This window comes from Cajanus cajan, chromosome 3, assembly GCF_000230855.2.
Source record: "Cajanus cajan strain Asha chromosome 3, NIPB_CcT2T_4, whole genome shotgun sequence".
Classification (NCBI taxonomy): domain Eukaryota; kingdom Viridiplantae; phylum Streptophyta; class Magnoliopsida; order Fabales; family Fabaceae; genus Cajanus; species Cajanus cajan.
Window position 1 is genome coordinate 39,034,982 of NC_138519.1, and position 20,184 is coordinate 39,055,165.

General features: G+C 35.9%; 1 non-coding gene across 1 annotated transcript; it reads left to right on the top strand.

Moving 5' to 3' along the window:
* Positions 1–4,410: 4,410 nt before the first annotated feature.
* Positions 4,411–4,517, top strand: LOC145956616 (small nucleolar RNA R71). Its single transcript, XR_014432855.1, has one exon. It is a non-coding gene; the product is annotated as a small nucleolar RNA R71 (small nucleolar RNA).
* The last annotated feature ends 15,667 nt before the right edge of the window (positions 4,518–20,184 follow it).

Sequence of the window (20,184 nt, forward strand, 5' to 3'; positions counted from 1 at the left end):
TCTCCAGCATTCTTTAGGTCATAGTTGAAGTATTTTATTGCCCACAAAGCCTTGTGTTCTAGCTCTACAGGAAGATGGCAAGATTTGCCATAAATCAGCCTAAATGGAGACATGCCAATAGGTGCTTTGTAAGCAGTCCTGTAGGCCCAAAGAGCTTCATCTAATCTTAAAGACCAGTCCTTTCTTATTGTAGATACAGTCTTCTCAAGGATCTTTTTGATTTCTCTGTTGGATATTTCTACCTGTCCACTTGTTTGAGGGTGATAAGGTGTACCAACCTTGTGAGTGACTCCATACTTTTTTAAGATAGATTCAAACTTTCTTTCAATAAAATGTGAGCCTCCATCACTGATCACAGCTCTTGGGACCCCAAATCTTGGAAATATAATTCTTTTGAAGAGTTTAATGACAGTATTTGAATCACTCGTTTGAGCGGGAATCGCTTCTACCCACTTGGACACATAATCAACTGCAACTAATATGAACTTGTAACCTTTAGAACTTGGGAATGGTCCCATGTAATCTACTCCCCATACATCAAAAATTTCTACTTCTAAAATCCCATTTAATGGCATTTCATGTTTCCTGGATATATTCCCTGATCTTTGGCATTGGTCACAAGAATTTACCATCTTCCAGGTATCCTTAAATAAGTTTGGCCAGTAAAAACCAGATTGTAGAATTTTAGCTGCAGTTTTTGACGTACTAGCATGCCCTCCATATGCGGAAGAATGACATGAGTGAATGATGTGAGGAGCTGCTTCTTCTGAGATACACCTTCTGTAGATACCATCTCTACACCTCTTATATAGGTAAGGTTCATCCCAAATAAAGCTGTTAAGGTCACTAAAGAATTTCTTCTTTTGTTGATAATTAAAGTCTTCAGGAAGGACTCCACATGCTAAGTAATTCGCATAATCTGCATACCAGGGACTGTTTTTCACAACAACTGCTAAAAGCTTTTCGTCTGGGAAGCTGTCATTAATAGGGAGTTCCTCCTTTGTTGCTTGGTCTTGTGGAAGTCGAGAGAGATGATCAGCTACTACATTTTCTACTCCCTTTCTGTCCACAATCTCTAAATCAAATTTTTGTAAAAGGAGAATCCATCTGAGGAGCCTAGGTTTAGCATCCTTTTTATTAAAAAGATACTTTAGGGCAGAGTGATCTGTGTAAACAATAACCTTAGACCCCACAAGATAAGATCTGAACTTTTCAAAAGCATAGACGACTGCTAACAATTCTTTTTCTGTTGTTGCATAATTGGCTTGGGCTTCATCAAGAGTCTTGCTGGCATAGTATATAGCATGAACCTTCTTGTCCTTTCTTTGTCCCAATACAGCTCCTATAGCATAGTCACTTGCATCACACATGATTTCAAAAGGAAGGCTCCAGTCAGGAGTTTGCAGAATAGGAGCTGTAGTGAGAGCTTCTTTCAACCTGTAGAATGCATTCTTACAAGAAACATCAAAGTTAAAAGGTACCTCTTTCACAAGTAGATTAGATAATGGTTTAGAGATTTTTGAAAAATCTTTAATAAACCTTCGGTAGAAACCGGCATGCCCTAAGAAACTTCTAACACCTTTAACATCAATTGGAAGAGGCAATTTATCAATTACTTCTATTTTTGCTCTATCTACCTCAATTCCTCTCCCAGATATTAGGTGTCCTAAGACAATTCCTTCTTGTACCATAAAATGACATTTTTCCCAATTTAAGACTAAATTCACTTCAGAGCAACGCTGCAATACTTTAGTTAGATTTAATAGACAGTCATCAAAGGAAATACCATAAACTGAAAAGTCATCCATGAAAACTTCCATCTCTTTTTCTAATAAATCACTAAAGATTGCAGTCATACATCTTTGAAAGGTAGCAGGTGCATTACATAGGCCAAAAGGCATTCTCCTATAAGCAAAAGTACCATAGGGACATGTAAAAGTAGTTTTCTCTTGGTCTAATGGATGAATAGGGATTTGATGAAAACCGGAGTATCCGTCCAAATAACAAAAGTATGAATGCATTGCTAACCTTTCAAGCATTTGATCAATAAAAGGTAAGGGAAAGTGATCCTTTCTAGTGGCATTATTTAATTTTCTATAATCAACACACATACGCCACCCAGTCACAGTTCTTGTGGGAATTAATTCATTATTATCATTTTTAACTACTGTCATCCCACCTTTCTTAGGAACCACATGAACTGGACTTACCCAAGGACTATCAGATATAGCATAAATTACCTTAGCATCCAGTAATTTCAAAATTTCTTTCTTTACCTCTTCTTTCATCTTGGGATTTAGTCTTCTTTGAGCTTCAACAGAAGGTTTGGATCCTTCCTCCAAGAAGATGCGATGCATACAAAATGAAGAACTAATTCCCTTTATATCAGCCATAGTATATCCAATAACTTTTCTAAATTTTCTCAACTCATTGAGAAGTTTTTCAGTTTCTTTTTCATTTAAAGCTGAATTTACTATGACTGGATAAGTGGAATTAGCCCCCAAAAACTCATACCTTAAAGATGAAGGAAGTGGTTTAAGTTCTAACTTTGGAGAGTTTTCTTCTTGCCAATCTGTTGAAGACTCAAGAAGACTTTCTACTAGAGGATCTTTTTCTTTACACGGGGGACTTGAATCGATCAAGCAAGCATAATTAGGTTGAATCCCCTCAAGATCTATGTGCTTTCCTCCAACTAGAAAATTCTCCAAGGGATCCCTCAAAATAGATCTCATGACTTCTTCCTCCATGTCTTTAGGCAATATATCAACCCTGCAGCAAATATTTTCAAGAGAAGGTTGTCTAACAGATTTAGCAATATTAAATTCCATTGTTTCATCATTAATGGATAAGGGCAATTTTCCATGTTTGACATCTACTATCACGCCTGCTGTAGCCAAAAATGGTCTACCTAGTATGATTGGTATTTGTTTGTCCTCTTCCATTTCTAAAACAACAAAATCTCCCGGAATTAAAAATTTACCTATCTTAACTGGAACGTCTTCTAAAATTCCTATGGGATATTTTATAGATCTATCTGCTAACTGGATTGACATTGCTGTAGGCTTTAATTCTCCCATATCTAATTTCTTGCAAATTGATAAAGGCATTAAACTGATACTTGCCCCAAGGTCACATAAGGCTTTTTCAAACCTTAGATTTCCAATGAGACAAGGTATAGAGAAACTACCAGGATCCTTAAGTTTTTTGGGCAAATTATGATGGATCAATGTAACAGTCTCTCTATCATCCAATTTCCTTCGGTTAGCTAAAAGATCCTTAAGAAATTTAGCATATGTAGGCATCTGTTGTAGAGCTTCTACAAATGGAATGTTTACATACACTTGTTTGATCATATTTAAAAATTTTTCAAATTGTCTATCAAGTTTAGTCCTTGCTAACCTTTGAGGAAAAGGAATTGGAGGGTGATAAACAGTTTGAGGCTTTGATGAAGATACTTTTTCTTTTTCTAATCTCTCTTTTTCAGGTTTTTCAACCATAGGAGAAGCGTCTTCATCAATCTCAATATTATCATTTTGATTAGACACAGGTCTGTCTAATTTCTTCCCACTCCTTAAAGTAACAGCATTAACATTTTCAGCTGGGTTTGCAACTGTTTTACCTGGGAACTTACCTGGAGAATTGTTTGAACTAGGCATCAACTGTGCAATTTGATTTTCCAGCATCTTGTTGTGGAGAGTAATATTCTCAACCTTGACAGCAAGGTTTTGAATAGAATTTTCCATTGAATCATTGGTCTGTTTTTGATTAGTGACAAAATTCTCCATAAGGTTTTCTAATCTTGAAACACTTTGTTGAATTGAGGGTGTCTGTACTGGATTTCCTTCCCCATTAATGAAGTGATTGGACGGACGGAAATTAGGTTGCTGATTGCTAGTTCCTTGAACTGGGTTATTCTTCCAAGAAAAGTTAGGATGATTCTTCCAACCAGAGTTGTATGTGTTGGAATATGGATTACTCTTCTCTCTTCGAGGAGTGTCATAGAAATTATGAGAAGCTGCCACCTGTTCAGTAGTATCTTCTTTTTCTCCAGTAAAAATTGAGGTACAATCTACTGCAGTGTGCCCTTGTTCCCTACAAAGGTCACATACTTGATTTGTAGCCACTGAATTAACCTTAGCTTTTTCCATCTTGTCTAATCTTTGATTAAGAGTATCAAATTTTGCTAAGAGTAACTCAATATTGTTCACTTCATATCGCCCCGGAGTTCCTTTCCTTGCTGTGACTTCTCTTTCACTGTATTGGCTGTGATTTGAGGCTACATTTTCCAAAATAATCATGCAGTCATTAATAGGTTTCCCCATGAAAGATCCTCCAGCTGCTGAGTCTAATATCATGGTGCTTTGTTGGTCCAATCCTTCAAAGAAAAATTGGATGGTAAGCCAACGGTTGAAGCCATGTTGTGGGCATGCTTGAAGATATCCTTTGAACCGCTCCCATGCTTCATAAATAGTCTCTCCAGTGCCTTGTTGGAAATTAGTGATTTTCTTCCTCAATTCTTTAGTTTTAGAAGGAGGAAAGAATTTCTCTAGAAAAGCTCTTTCATATAATTCCCAAGTTGCTATCTTTTCTCTAGGCACTGTTCTTAGCCACACCTTTGCCTTATCTCTCAAGGTGAGTGAGAATAAGCGGAGTCGCATTCCATCAGAAACTTCATCATCAAATTGTTGGGTCTCACAGATTTCCAAGAACCCCTCTAAGTGGTCATTAGGATCTTCTGATGGTAGTCCTCCAAAGGTGTTCTGTTTGAGCATATTCACCAGAGAAGCTGGTACAGTAGCTCCAGTTTGCATCTCCCCTCCAGGTATCCCACGAGCTACGGGTGCAGAGTAATCCCGAAGCGGTAAATTATCTCGTTGTGCAGCCATGTCAAATTCTCTAGAAAGGTTTCTTTTCCTTCTCAGGAGAGTTCTTTCAATCTCAGGATCAAGTGGTGTTGGTTTCCCAAGACGTAGAGATCTCTTTTGCATTAACCCTAAGGCACTGCAAAAAAAAAAAGAAAGTGACCCGTGAAATCTGAATTGGAGAAGTAAATACTAACAAACAAAAAAAAAAAATTATTTATTTATTTAATTTAATTTTTTTTTTTTTTTAAAATTTGAATTAAAATAATTGTAATTTAAATCAAGAGACGTAGTCCCCGGCAACGGCGCCAAAAACTTTATGTGTGGAAAACCGCAAGTATACGGTTGTCGTCAAGTAATAAATATCGAATCACAGGGACTACGTGTTTGACCTAGAATTACTAGTATTTTAATTTGAATTTTAAAACAGATTGAATTTTTGTTTTGAGATGATAAGATCAGATTTGATGGTAAAAGAGATAGTAATGCAATTAATGAATAAGATAAAACTTTAAGATAAGATAAGGAGATTTCCGGGAATCTAGGGTTCGCACAAAGAGTTCCAACAATATTGAATTATTATTTTCATTAATTAATTCTATTCCATCTTGAAGGTAGTCTTAACCTAATTTAATCCTTGCACCTTCTCAGGCTACGAGGACGTGTTTAATTAAAATTAATCTCTACTCTCGTAGTAATTACGTTCAATTAAACCCATTAAGATCTTTGTTAATCTATTGCTCCTCGAAAGCTTAAATCAACTCTCGTGATTTAACACTCAAGTTTGTTCCTTTAGGTTCCGATAATTAGGTTCTCCTCTCAGTTCATCCCTAATTATCTATGATTATGAAAATTAAGATTAATTGTTTATCATAATTATAATCAAGTTCTCCTCTCAGTTCATCCTTAATTAATGTTATTATGAAAACAATAATATTAAAGTTCATATATAAAATATAAAAGAACAGATCAAGAATTGGAATAAAATTAAGAAACTAAATAATGCATTAATAAAGAGGTTCTCAGAGGCTAAGCCCTGATCCCAGAAAAAGGGAAACTACTCACAGGAGTTCATAGTAGTTCTCCAAGAAAAGAAGAATAAAAGAAAAGCAAACCTTAGAGTCGATGGCACAGGCGCCCAACCTTCTCCAAGTGTCAAAAACTAAATAAAACTGTCTCCGAAACAAAAGTCCCCGTTCTAGGCTAACCTCATCTAATTTATAACCTAAAAGGGTAAAAAGGTAAAACTACCAAGATAAAAATTACAAAGATAAAATAAAAATAAAACATAAAACTTAAAAAGCTGGGACGCGAAGTGAATCACGGCCGTGACTGAGAATCACGACCGTGATCTTCTCTGGAGCACATCTATGAAGGGTCAGTGGCGTTCACGGGTGTGATTGGGAGTCACGGCCGTGATTTTCTCTGGTGAATCACGGGCGTGATTTAGAATCACGGCCGTGATTTTCCCTGTAGCTCAGCATTTCCTCTTTAATTCTTAAATCTTGATCCTGCTCAGAGAAAACACAACACATACCAAGAAAAGCATAAAATAGGAAAATGATATAAAAATTTATTAAAAACATGAAAGATATGCATGATTATGCTATGAATTCTTGTGAATTAAAGTGCTAAAATACGAGTAAAATACACAACATCATCTATCTCCATAGAAACTAGTTCTACAAGGGTCATCAAAAGAAGACTAAGATAAGGAGGAGGAAGGTGACAAGGAGAGCTTCTCGGATTGGCTACCAAAAATCAAACACCAAACACTTGTGTTGCTAGAATTTGTGTGGCTGCTGTACCTCTACAAAACCGAGAAGATACATTGGAGAACACTTCACTTTGTATTAATTTTTTTTAAAAAAAAAACAGGGTATTAGTGACGGATTTAGAGACCAATTTTCCATCACTAATTTGAATTTTCATTACAAAAGTGGTCTCTAATTCCTTCACTAATTTTGGTGGCTGTTTTTGTGTTTCCTTGAAGCCACTTGTTTAATTTTCTGTCCAGCTTTTAATTCAATTGTAATTGGCCATTTTAGGAGTGTCTTGGGAGTGTCTTTGGTACACAACCATCTCTCCTTAGGGACCTTAATTTCGTTAGACTTGGTGAAAGTGGTCCTTGATTGGTCTTTGGTACCTCTCAAGCTTTCACCTTAGGAATCCGTGTAGGTATTTTATTTTCTCTTGCAAATTTAATTTGTTTAGTTCCTATTTCGTCTAGTTATTCACCATATCATAAATCACAAAAAAATATTTTCATTGAAAATATTTTTGGTGAGGATTAACTACAAGGGGGATTAGTAATTTTTACTTGAAGAGGCTTGGTTATTAAGTGGCTCCTAGTAGCTCACCTCCCTCCAAAGTTCAATTTGTATACTTAGTCCTCCAAGTACTTAGTCTTAACCTTTAAAAATTGCTTTTAAAAAGTCTTTCATTAAACTAAATCTTTCACCTATAATGGAAGAATTTTCTACTCCTCATAGTGATAGTAATTCAAGTGACTACAATGACATGTCAAAGGTAGCACATGAATTAAGATCACTCAAAATTTGGAAAGAGCAAGAAGCTAAACATAGACTTAAAGAAAAACTTGAAAGGGAGGCTCAACTTGCTCTTTTAGAGGAGGAAATTCGTCTATTAAAGGAAAAAGAGGAAAAATTGCACAATAGACACCGAAGTAAACATAGCTCTCAAGCTCATAATTCAACCATAGGAGAATCCATGCATGATGATAGCCTAGCCTTAGGTGATCATTATCAACCACCTCCTAGGAGAGTTCATAGAACCCCCAAAGCTAGGGAATCTAGGGTAGATCTCCCTTATTTTCATGGTAAAGATGATGTGGAGGGGTATCTTGATTGGGAAATGAAGGTTGAACAAATCTTCACTTGCCATCAAGTGAGTGAAGAAAGAAAAATGTCTCTAGCCACATTGAGCTTCCAAGGCCACGCCATGTATTGGTGGACATCCCTTGTTAGGGATAGGCGCGTCCATAATGACCCTCTAATTCAATATTGGAATGAGTTAAGGAGTGCTTTGAGAAGGAGGCACATTCCCTCATACTACACTAGGGAGCTTATTAACAAGCTCCAAAGACTCCATCAAAGGAACATGACTGTTGAGGAATATAGACAAACCATGGAGTTGTATTTGATGAGGGCTGGCATTAGAGAGGAAGAAGATATTACCATTGCTAGATTTTTGAGTGGTTTAACTTTTGAAATAAGAGATAAGGTTGAGCTTTTACCTTATAGAGATTTGAATGACTTGGTTTAACTTTGTATTAAGGTTGAGCAACAAAATTTGAGAAAGAATTTCAAAACAAGCTCATACTCATCTTCTTATTCAAAGATTGACTACAAGAGGGAGGGAAAAACTTTTGAAAAGAAAAATACTTTTGATTCCTCCAAAAATCTAGATAAGGGTAAAACAAAAGAAGAAAAAGAAAAGAAAAACACCTCACACACTAGCACCAAATCTAGTGACATAAAGTGCTTTAAATGTCTTGGGAGAGGCCACATTGCTTCTCAATGCCCTAATAAAAAGGTCATGATACTAAGGGGCCAAGACATTTATAGTAGCCAAGATGAAGCTACTACTTCTCCATCTTCAAGTGAGGATGAAGAAGAAACAAGTGAGGGAGAGTCATGTGAGGTCACTTACCCTTACAATGGGGAACTTCTTATGATGAGAAGGGTCCTCAATAACCAACCTAGTGATACACAATCACAAAGAGAGAACATTTTTCACACAAGATGTAATATTTCCAACAAAGCTTGTTCTCTAATTGTGGATAGTGGATCTTGGTGCAATTGTTGTAGCACTAGGATGGTTGAGAAGTTGGGATTAACTGCCACACACCATCCCAAACCTTATCAACTTCATTGGCTTAATGATGATGGGGATATGGTGGTTAACCAACAAGTGGAAGTAGAGTTTTCCATTGGAAACTATCAAGATAAAGTCAAATGTGATGTAGTTCCCATGGAAGCTTGTCATATTTTGTTGGGTAGGCCATGAAAATTTGATAATCAAACACACCATGATGGCCTAACTAATAAAATAACTTTCACTCACAAGGGTAAGAAGTTTGTGCTTCATCCTCTATCACTTTCACAAGTGATGGAAGATCAAGTACAAATGAAGATCAAACGTGAGCAAGACAAAGGAAAAGAAAATCAAAAAAAGAAAGAAAAAAAAACTTCTAAAAACTAGCAATCAAGAGGATTCTAGAGAGTCTAGTGTTCCCTCCTAGAGATAGTTTAAGGAGAGACATTTGAAACAAAAACTTTACAAAAAACCTCTCTCTTACTTGAACCATCTTCTTATATCCTCATATGTAGAGGAACACTCACATGCACTGCCCCAAGTTCTTTGGAAACTTCTCTACCTCTTGAAGTTAAAAATCTTTTAAAAGAATTTGATGATGTATTTCCTAGTGAAGGCCCTATAGGACTTCCACCTTTTAGGGGAATAGATCATCAAATAGATCTTGTGCCTGGGGCTAGTCTACCCAATAGACCAGCCTATAGGACAAATCCACAAGAAACTAAAGAGATAGAGAAAGAAGTACAAGAATTGTTAGATAAGGGTTTGATTCAAAAGAGTCTAAGCCCTTGTGTTGTACCTGTTATCTTGGTGCCAAAAAAAGATGGAAAATGAAGGATGTGTTGTGACTGTAGAGCCATCAACAACATCACCATAAAATATAGGCACCCAATTCCTAGGCTTGATGACATGCTTGATGAGTTGCATGGGTCATCCATATTTTCTAAAATAGATCTTAAAAGTGGATATCACCAAATTAGAATCAAGGAAGGTGATGAGTGAAAAACTGCTTTTAAGACTAAGTTTGAATTATATGAATGGTTAGTAATGCCATTTGGGCTTACTAATGCACCTAGCACATTCATGAGGCTAATGAATCATGCCCTTAGGGATTGCATTGGTATATTTGTAGTTGTTTATTTTGATGACATCTTAATCTATAGCCAAAGTCTAAGTGATCATGTGGATCACCTAAGACAAGTCCTACTTGTTCTTAGAGACAATCACTTGTTTGCCAATGTAGACAAGTGCACTTTTTGTGTGGATAATGTTATATTCCTAGGGTTTGTGGTGAGTAAGAAAGGGGTTCATGTGGATCCCTAGAAAATCAAAGCCATTCAAGAGTGGCCTATTCCTACTAATGTTAGTGAAGTCCAGAGCTCCCATGGATTGGCAAGCTTTTATAGAAGATTTGTTCCTAACTTCTCTACATTAGCTTCACCTCTCAATGAGTTGGTGAAGAAGGATGTGGTCTTTTTGTGGCAAGAAAAACATAATTTATCATTTCAAGAGCTTAAGCAAAAACTCACTCAAGCACCTGTTCTAGCTCTCCCTGATTTTAGCAAAACCTTTGAGCTAGAATGTGATGCTTCAGGTCTTGGCATAGGAGCTGTGTTGTTACAAGGTGGCCATCCCATAGCCTATTTCAGTGAAAAACTTCATGGGGCTGCCTTGAACTACCCTACCTATGACAAGGAGCTGTATGCTTTAGTTCAAGCCCTTCAAACTTGGGAACATTATCTTGTGACCAAGGAATTTTTTATTCATAGTGATCATGAATCACTTAAGTACTTGAAGGGTCAACATAAATTAAATAAAAGGCATGCCAAATGGGTTGAGTACCTTGAGCAATTTCCTTATGTCATCAAGTATAAGAAAGGCTCTACAAATGTAGTAGTTGATGCTTTATCAAGAAGACATGTGTTATTAAACATCCTAGGTTGTCAAATACTAGGGTTTGCTGACATAAAGGAATTGTATGAGAAAGACCTTAATTTTGCTAACTTTTATTCTTTATGTATTCAAAAGCCTTATCAAGGTTACTATATTTCCGAGGGGTTTCTTTTTAAAGAAAATAAACTTTGTATTCCCCAAGGATCTATTAGGAAACTCTTGGTAAAGGAGAGCCATGAGGGTGGGCTCATGGGGCATTTTGGGATTGAGAAGACTCTTTCACTTTTGAAAGAGAAATTCTTTTGGCCTCATATGAAAAGAGATGTCCAAAGATTTTGTAGTAGTTGCATAGCTTGTTTACAAGCTAAATCTACCACAAAACCTCATGGACTATACACCCCCTTGCCAATATCCAATGCTCCTTGGGTAGACATTTCCATGGATTTTATCCTTGGTTTGCCTAGGACCCAAAGAGGAAAGGATTCCATCTTTGTGGTAGTGGACCGTTTTAGTAAAATGGCACACTTTATTCCATGCCACAAAGTGGATGATGCAAGTAGTGTGGCTAAGTTATTCTTTCAAGAAATAGTGAGACTTCATGGGTTACCTATGACTATAGTCTCAGATAGAGATGTTAAGTTCCTTAGCCATTTTTGGAAAACTTTATGGGCAAGGCTAGGAACTAAACTTCTATTTTCTACCACATGTCATCCCCAAACTGATGGGCAAACTGAGGTAGTTAATAGGTCTCTTGGGACTATGTTGAGGGCAATCCTCAAAGGCAACAAAAAGTCATGGGATGACTATCTCCCTCGTGTGGAGTTTGCCTACAATAGGGTGGTCCATAAAACCACCAACATGTCTCCTTTTGAGATTATTTATGGTTTCAATCCTCTAACTCCTTTGGATTTATTACCCCTTCCCAATGTTGCTTCTTTTATCCATAAAGAAGGCACGTCTAGGGCTGAATTTGTTAAAAAATTGCATGAGAAGGTTAGGAATCATATTCAATCCCAAACAGAAAAATATGCAAAATACAAGAACAAGGGTAGAAAGGAAGTTGTCTTCAATGAAGGTGACTGGGTTTGGTTACACCTTAGGTAGGATAGGTTTCCTTCCAAAAGAAAGTCAAAACTTAGTCTTAGAGGAGATGGACCCTTTCAAATCCTCAGAAAAATAAACAATAATGCCATGTCTTAGATCTCCCCTCTGAATATGGGGTTAGTCCTAGTTTCAATGTTTTTGATTTATCTCTTTTTACAAGACTTGCTGGCCAAGAGGAGGAAGCTTTGGATTTGAGGACAAATCATCTTCAAGAGGGAGGGGATGATGGAGGAGGCCCATAGGCCAATGGCCCAACTACTAGGGCTATGGCAAAGAGGATTCAAGAAGAGTGGGCCCATGCTCAAGAAAAACCCATCACACTTTTCAGTTGGGCTTTGACTCAAGCCCAAGTAGAGTAGGAGTAGTGTAGGTTTGGGCCTTAAGGCTTGTATTGCATTTTAGGCCTTGTATTTCGGCCACTTAGACTAGGAGTTTCATTTCATGGCCATTTGGATTTAGGGTTAATTTAGGTTAACATGTACATTTTCATTTGCATGTAATTAGTATGGCATTTGGAGTGTATTTCGGCCATGTGCATACATGCACATGGTGTGACCGAAATGCAACTCAAATGGATACTAAATCACATCCAAATGAGTGCACATGGAGGAGGTGACCGGTTGGCACCAAAATTTGAATTTTTGAATTCAAATTTTGGCACCTAGAGTTAAGTAAACCATACCATGGTTTACTTAACCCTAGGTTAACCTAACGTGTAATCTTCAACCTAATTTTCCCTATAAATCTCTCTTTGGCTGAGAATTGTAACACTTTTGGAATTGTTGAATGAGAAATTACTTTTTGCATTTCTCCCATCCGAAAGTCTCCCTTAACCTTTCTCTACCCTACTTGAGCTCCTCTCTTTGTAGAGTTAGGTTCCTTCATCACTTCTATCCGAGAATAGCTTGGTCAAGGCTTGGCTACACTTGTTCTTCTTGGAGCTTCTAGTCCTTGCATTTCTTCCAAGGATCCGAGAAGAATTGAAGAGCATTCCTTGAGGTTTCTTCAAGTAGTACCTCATCAAAACTTCCCTTAAAATCAAACTTAGAATATAAGACACTATAAGTTGTATCTATCAAACAATATAATCCAAAAATTTGGTGCTTTATTAAAACAACTAAGGTAGAATGAGTCCTAAAGAAAGGAAGGCTATCTACCTTGGTCACCACCAAGGATGTAGCACAAGAAGTGGGACTAAGTGAAGTCCACTTCTTCTTCACTAAATCTTGAAGTTGAGATTCTTTTTCTTTAAAAAGAACTTGTTTTTGAATCTCCATTTCATGACTAGTGGCAAAATAAGGGTAAGAGATAAGGTTTTTATGAATGAAGAGAATATTTTTCAAATGGTTTTTAGTGATAAAACAATCCTCTTTTCTCACAAGTCCTTTAGAGGATACATTTTCCTCCTTACTTTTCCCTAAGCGAAATGACTTTTTTCTTTCTTTTTCTTCTTCTCTTTTGAGTTTCATTTGTGCTTGATCGTTAGCCACTTGTTGAGGTGAGAGAGGATGAAGAAAAAATTTCTTTTCTTTATGCGTGAAGGTGATCTCATTAGTAAGACTATTATGCATAATTTTCTTATCAAATTTCCATGGTCTTCCTAACAAGATGTGACAAGCTTCCATTGGTACTACATTACATAAAACTTGATCTTCATACTTCCCAATGGAAAACTTGACCTTCACTTGTTGGTTAACTATTATGTCTCCATCCTCATTGAGCCAATGCAATTGATAAGGTTTAGGATGTAGCATAGTAGTTAAACACAACTTCTTAACCAACCTAGTGCTACAATAGTTGCACCATGAGCCACTATCTACAATGAGAGAACATACCTTGTTTGAAACATTGCATCTAGTATGAAAATTGTTCTCTCTTTGTGATAGAGTACCACTAGGTTGATTGTTAAGGAGTTTCCTAATCATTAGAAGTTCTCCTTCATAAGGATAAGCCAACTTCACATTAGACTCTTGCTCACTTGTTTTATCCTCACTCTCACTTGAAAAGGAGGTAGTAGTCTCTTCTTGACTACTATAAGTGTCATGCCCCCTTAAGACCATGACTTTCTTTGTGGGGCATTGAGAGGCAATGTGACCTCTCTTTAGACACATGGAACATTTAATATCACTGGTCCTTGTGCTAGTGTGTGGAGTGACCTTCCCTTTACCCTTGTCTTTAGCTAGTTCCTTGGAGAGTTCTATAGCATTTTTATTTTCAAAAGATTTACCCTCCCTCTTGTAGTCTTTCTTATAAGATATAGAGTGCGAGCTTTCCTTCTTAAGAGAAGATTTTCTCAAAAGTTGTTATTCTACCTTAACACAAAGTTGGACCAAGTCATTTAGGTCCCTGTAAGGTAGTAGCTCCATTTTATCTCTAATCTCTAAGTTAAGACCACTAAGGAATCTAGCTATGGTGGTTTCCTCTTCCTCTCTTATACATACCCTCATCATCTAAAGCTCCATTTTTGCCTATATTATTCCATACTCAAACTCTTTTGTTGGAGTCTTTGGAGCTTATTCATAATCTCATTTCCATAATAAGAGGGAATGTGTCTCCTCCTCAATGCACTCCTTAAGTCATTCCAATATTGGATAGGAGGGTCATTATGGAGGCACCTCTCTCTCTTTCTAAAAAGGTCCACCAATACATTACATACCCTTGAAAGTTAAGGGTTGCAAGTGGCACTTTTCTTTCTTCACTCATCCTGTGGCAAGCAAAAAGTTGCTCTACCTTCATCTCCTAATCAAGGTAGGCTTCCACATCATCCTTTCCATGAAATTGAGGGAGATCCACCTTGTATTTCCTTGGCTTAACTATTCTCCTAGGGGTAGGTTGATAATGGTCACCTTGATTTAAGCTTTCATTAGGAGATGAATATTGTGAGTGGGTGTTCCTACTCCTATGCTTTCTTTTTTATCTCATTTCTCAATTTTTCTTCTTCTTGCCTAAGTACTCTCATTTCCTCTTCAAGGATAGCAAGTTGAGCCTCTCTTTCAATCTTTTCTTTTTCTTTCAAAATGGCTTCTTGCTTCCTCCATAGTTTAAGTGATTTAACCTCTTTAGCAAGGTGAGAAATACTTTTTGGAGAGCTATCACTTTCACTATAATCAGAGTTATGAGACATCTTAGATAAAAGATTTTAACACACAAAAAGATTTTCAAAAACAAATATTGTTTGGTGCTAGACTTAGCATTTGAAGGTCTAAGTATACAAATTGAACTATGGAGAGAGGTGAGTTACAAAGAGCCACTTAATAACCAAGTCTCTTCAAGTAAAAATTACTAAACCCCCTTGTACGTTGTCTTATACAAAACAATTTTCACTAAAATTTTTCAAAAGAGAAAATAACAAAAAAGTTAACTAAGTACTCTAGCTAAATGTTTCCTAGGTGTTACTTTGGCCTTTGGAACCTTGGTAACACCACTAAACAACGTATAAAGGCAAGATCAAAATTTGAAGGCAAGAAACTTAAACTAGACATGTAAAGCAATAAACCTATGTGGGAGCTTGAGAAGCACTAGAAGCTTTCAAGGACCACTCCCACCAAGCATTAAACGAATTAACCTAAGTAAACTAAGGAGAGATGAAGATGCACCAAAGACAACTTCAAGACACTCCTAAAGGCCTTTACAAAATTTAGAACAAGAGTACAACAAAAGTAAATTGAAGTGGCTGGCCAAAGATTTCAAACAAAACAGCCACTAAGATTAGCTACGGATTTAGTGATGGAAATGATTTTGTGACAGAAATTCTCGTCTCTAAATCTGTTGCTAATCTTGTTTCCTTTTTAAAAAAATTTTGCAAAATTTCAATAAAGGTCCAGCTCTTCAAGATCAAACTCCAGCTCCTCCCTAGTGTTTCACTCCACTCTTTTAGAAGTACTCTTGATGTTGAGTACTCCTTAGGTGTTGGTCTCTTCGAAGGTCCAAATTGCCAAAGGGAAAAGTCCTCCTAGGCCTCCACAAACATCCTGAGATGCTACCCTTGTGCTATGACCTTCTCAAACCTTCAAAAGAGTATACAAAACACCACAAAGTATTTTTGGACAGAGAAGAAATAAAACTGAAAATGCACAATTAAAGTAAGCTAAACTCAAGAGGAATTAAATGAGATAAGACTAGAAAGAATGCTAAGGAATTAAGACAAGCAAAAATTAAGGCTCAACAAGAAAGCAAGCACTTCAAAAGGAGTCCTATCAATGGATCTAGAGTTGATTACAAAACAAAAATCTAAGAATAAAGAATGAAAAACAGAATTTATAACATGACTTTGTTGCTGAAAATTGATTGAAACCGAGAGCAATTAAACCTTGATTTTCACTCCTTTTTGGCTTTTGTTCTTGTTTCTTCTTTTGCTTTTCTTATGTATTCTCTTTTCACTTTTTTTATACTTTTCAGGAGTTTAATGCCTTTTTCAAATGCATATGAATCTCGGTTCCAAGTTGAAAAAGAATTATAAGAGAATTTAACAAGCAAACAGGTTCAACTTCATTTTTACAAACTAGAATTTTCATCAATTTCAAACAATTCTTTTCAAGCATTTCATATACACTTGTTATTTGATTTTTCTCACACTTTTTATAAGATTTAAACCTTTTCTTTCTTTGTATAAAAATGAACAAAAGTTTCGGACAAGCAAGTAACCTAGGAAGCAAATTGTTCATATGACATATTTTTTACAAACTTTTCAAAAAGACATAATAGAAACCTAACTCTAAGAATTTGCTACGTCTAATAGCAAATATGAACTTAATAATGGAAGTAAAAAGCACTCAAAGCACATATAGATTCAGCCAAAACATATTTGTAAATATATTTAAATAGAAACTAAAAGCATGTAAACAAAATAGGTTTAAACAAGCTAGTCTAGGAATTATGACATGTAAAAGGACTACACATGACTCTAGACAAAACTTTTAAGATTCAAAAATCAAAACACATGCTAATATCAATGTTTTCAATCATATTATATAATAAGAAGAAGACTCAAACAAATAAAAAAGCACAAGGAACAAGAATCCTAGAAGCACACACGAATTGGTTAAAGGAATAGAACAAGTTGATTTTATGAACCAAATTTTTTTCAAGACAAAATAAATTCATCAAATAATGAACAAAAAATGAATCTATGCAATGAAACAACTCAAGACAAGAAAGGAGAAGATGAGACAACACGGAAATAGAAAAGAATTAGACACTTGAACCTCAAAGAGCAACAATGGCTCTAATACCAAAAATGATGGAGAAAACTCATGGAGAATTGATTGAAAGTGCTTCTCCTAGCTTCCTCCAAAGTCCACATGCCTTCCTTGAGATCCAATGGATGAAGTTGAATTTGGAAATGGTGTAGATGCAGCTGGATCTGTGGCTAGTAATGTCTTCTTAAAGAAGGAAGAAGAAACACCAAAGCACAAAGGAAAGATTCCTTTGTGAAGGTGCTTACGGAGGGAGAATTTCCCTAAGACTATAAGGACTTTTTAAGAGAAAATGAGACCAATATTGGCCATGAAAAGCCCAAAGCCCATGAAACCCACTAATAAGCCCAAATCGGCTACTAGGCCAAAAATCGTAATCTAGGTGCCCAAAATACAAGGCTAAAAATATATGATACCTATAATATGGACTATTATATATATACAATCATATGAGAGGTATTGGGCTTTTAATTAGAGGCCCATAGCCCAAGATGAGCTAATGCCCACTAACCCAAAAGTAGGCCCAATCCTCTTATGGTCTTCAAGATTAACTCATTCCTCTTGGGTCCTTCAATGTATCACCTCTTGGTCTTCTTAGCCTTGGCATGATTCCATCAGTTTGGCATCCATTGAGATAAAGGGAGGAGTGAGAACCTCATTCCAAGTGTGGGTTATCTGTTAGGTAGTAGGATTAATTCCCAACCTTGTTGTTTGTGTTTGATTTAAATGCATGATGGATTAAACTCAAACTTGATTGTGATATGTATCTTTTGTTTTGATTTCTATTGTGTTGTTTTAGGTATAATTGTATTTATGATCTATTATATTGTCTCTATTGTGATTGTATTTCATATGTGACTTCCCTTGTTTTCTGAGTATGTTAGTAATTTATATTTTGTGAATCTGTGAGTACAAAATAAATTATTGGAGAAATAATTTTGGATAGGAAACCCTTAGAATAATGATGAATTAATTAAATTTAAGATACCATTTTTTCTAAAAAGAATTCGCAAAATACGTGAAACCTAAATTTGAGCATGGTTCATCATTATGCAGTTTGAGAGTTTTTGATATCGAGTTAGGGGCCATGTTGGGTCATTAGACGCGAAGGCAACAAATTTCTCGTGGTGTCATTGACTTCGAACGTGAACTTGGTCACGTTAGGTGAGAATGTTCTAGGGGCTCTTTTTTGTAAATACATCGAGGGTGGGGAGACTCACATCAAGCGTGATTATTTAAGAGGTTGGCGGCCTTGATTGTGGTAGAGCAATGCATCCCTCGTCAAGTGCCTTCCTATACCTACAATTGAGATGTGTTCAAATTGAGTGTTTAATGAGATTAACCTTGATTAATAAGTTCTGTGAGTTGATTAAGTATGATGATTGAATTATGTGTGTAATATGGAAAATGTGGAAATACGTGATGTTAATGTGAACCCTTGAGATATGTGATAAGTGACAAAGTGTATAGTGATCATGTGAAAAGCCTAAGTATAACTTAGCAGCGACGTGATTTTTGAAATGTGAAACCTTGTGAATGCTAGATATGTGATAATGTAACTAAGTCTAAGTGAATTTTACTAGTGTGAAGATTTGATTGATTGGCCTAATAGAATCCCCTTCATTATCTTCTACCTAGTTTATCTAGTTTATAATGTTATTCAACCCAACCTAATTTACATTACTAAGCTAAAAAATTTCAAACATCTCTCCTAAGAAGACATTATTTGATTGTTAAATAAGAGAAGAGGAAATAAAATAGCATACCTAAGTAAGGCACACCAGGAACAACAAAGCCAACTAATAGATACTTGGATTCAATTAATGGGGACAAACAAACTAGTAGAAATAAATGAAGAATGTAATATGCAAAAAAGAGGGAAAAAAGGTAGAACAATATATTTATAAACCATGAAGAAAGTTAATGAAAAGCCATAAAGAAAAGTGTTAAGTCAAAAAATGATCTTGGTTCCCTAAAGGTTTGGAATTTTAATGTTAATAATCAAAATATTTTTATAGGATAAAATACCTTCAAAAATGTTTATTAGACAAAGTGTAAGACACAAATCGTTTATAAGACGATGTGAATTAAACACAACATACAATATATCTAATATACATTAAATGATCATTATTTATTAAGACTAATGAAAAAAATCATTTGAATATTTTATTGCTTAACAGATTGAACTAGAAAGTCATCTTAGAACTCACAAATTTGTTAAAGAGAATAAGGTAATGCTTTCTGTCAAAACCAAGGACGAAGATCCCTAAAATCATGGAGAAAAGTAGATAAAGGTGTTATTACTGTTGTTGTTGTGCATTGACATTGCTTCTACAAGTTTCGTTTGGTATGAAACGATGATAAATAATTTTTTTAATCAAATAAGAGGTACCATTTTGTGAGATGCATTTAATGCTTGCATTAAATTAGTCAATGATTACCTCTCATTACAAGGAAAGACATTGAAGACAGACGAAACAAACTTGTGAGTATAGACACTCAATTTCGTCTGGGACATTCAAGCGAGACAAGGGACCACTAAAACAAGACAAGATGTCCTTGAAGGCCCAATATGACATTAGAACATACCAGAATAGCATAAGAAGGCCCAGAAGCTCAAAAAGGCCAAATTAAGAGCTCTGATGGAAAACTTGTAGTGGGACTGGATTGATGTTGATTCCTCTTCAAGTTCCTCCCTAGACCTGCTCCTTGATTCTCCTTAAGCTTTCCAAAGCCTCCAATGGAAGAGAAGCTTCAGATTCCACCAATGCTTTGGTGTCAGACACTCTTCAAGAGGTGCCAATCCTTGGAGGAGATAAGCCCCTTCAATCCTCACCACACTCTTCTTTGAGAGGATAAGAGAATTGGATGAATATCAAATAGGTTAGAGACTTTTGGAAGAGAGAAAGTTCTGAACAAAATATGAACTCACTCAAATATATGATCAAAAGTGATTACAAAGGTAAGAAAAAGGCTTATATAGGGTGGGGGAAACTTATTGATAGAACTAAGGAAGAATGGTTGATGATTCTTCATTGCTCCATCTCCAACGACCTTGCTCATTGAGGTTGAACTCCTTTGAAGGTGGCGGAATTGTAACCCCCTCTCCAGATTACATATGCTAATTATAACTAATTATTTATATTATTATGAATAATATGTAGAAAAGATACTTAAAGAAATGAATTAAATTTATTCAAATAAAGTTTTATTCAATAAAAGTCACTAGATATTACAAACCATCTTATAACAACTCAGTAAAATAAAACTCCCCATCCTATGCTCTGGAT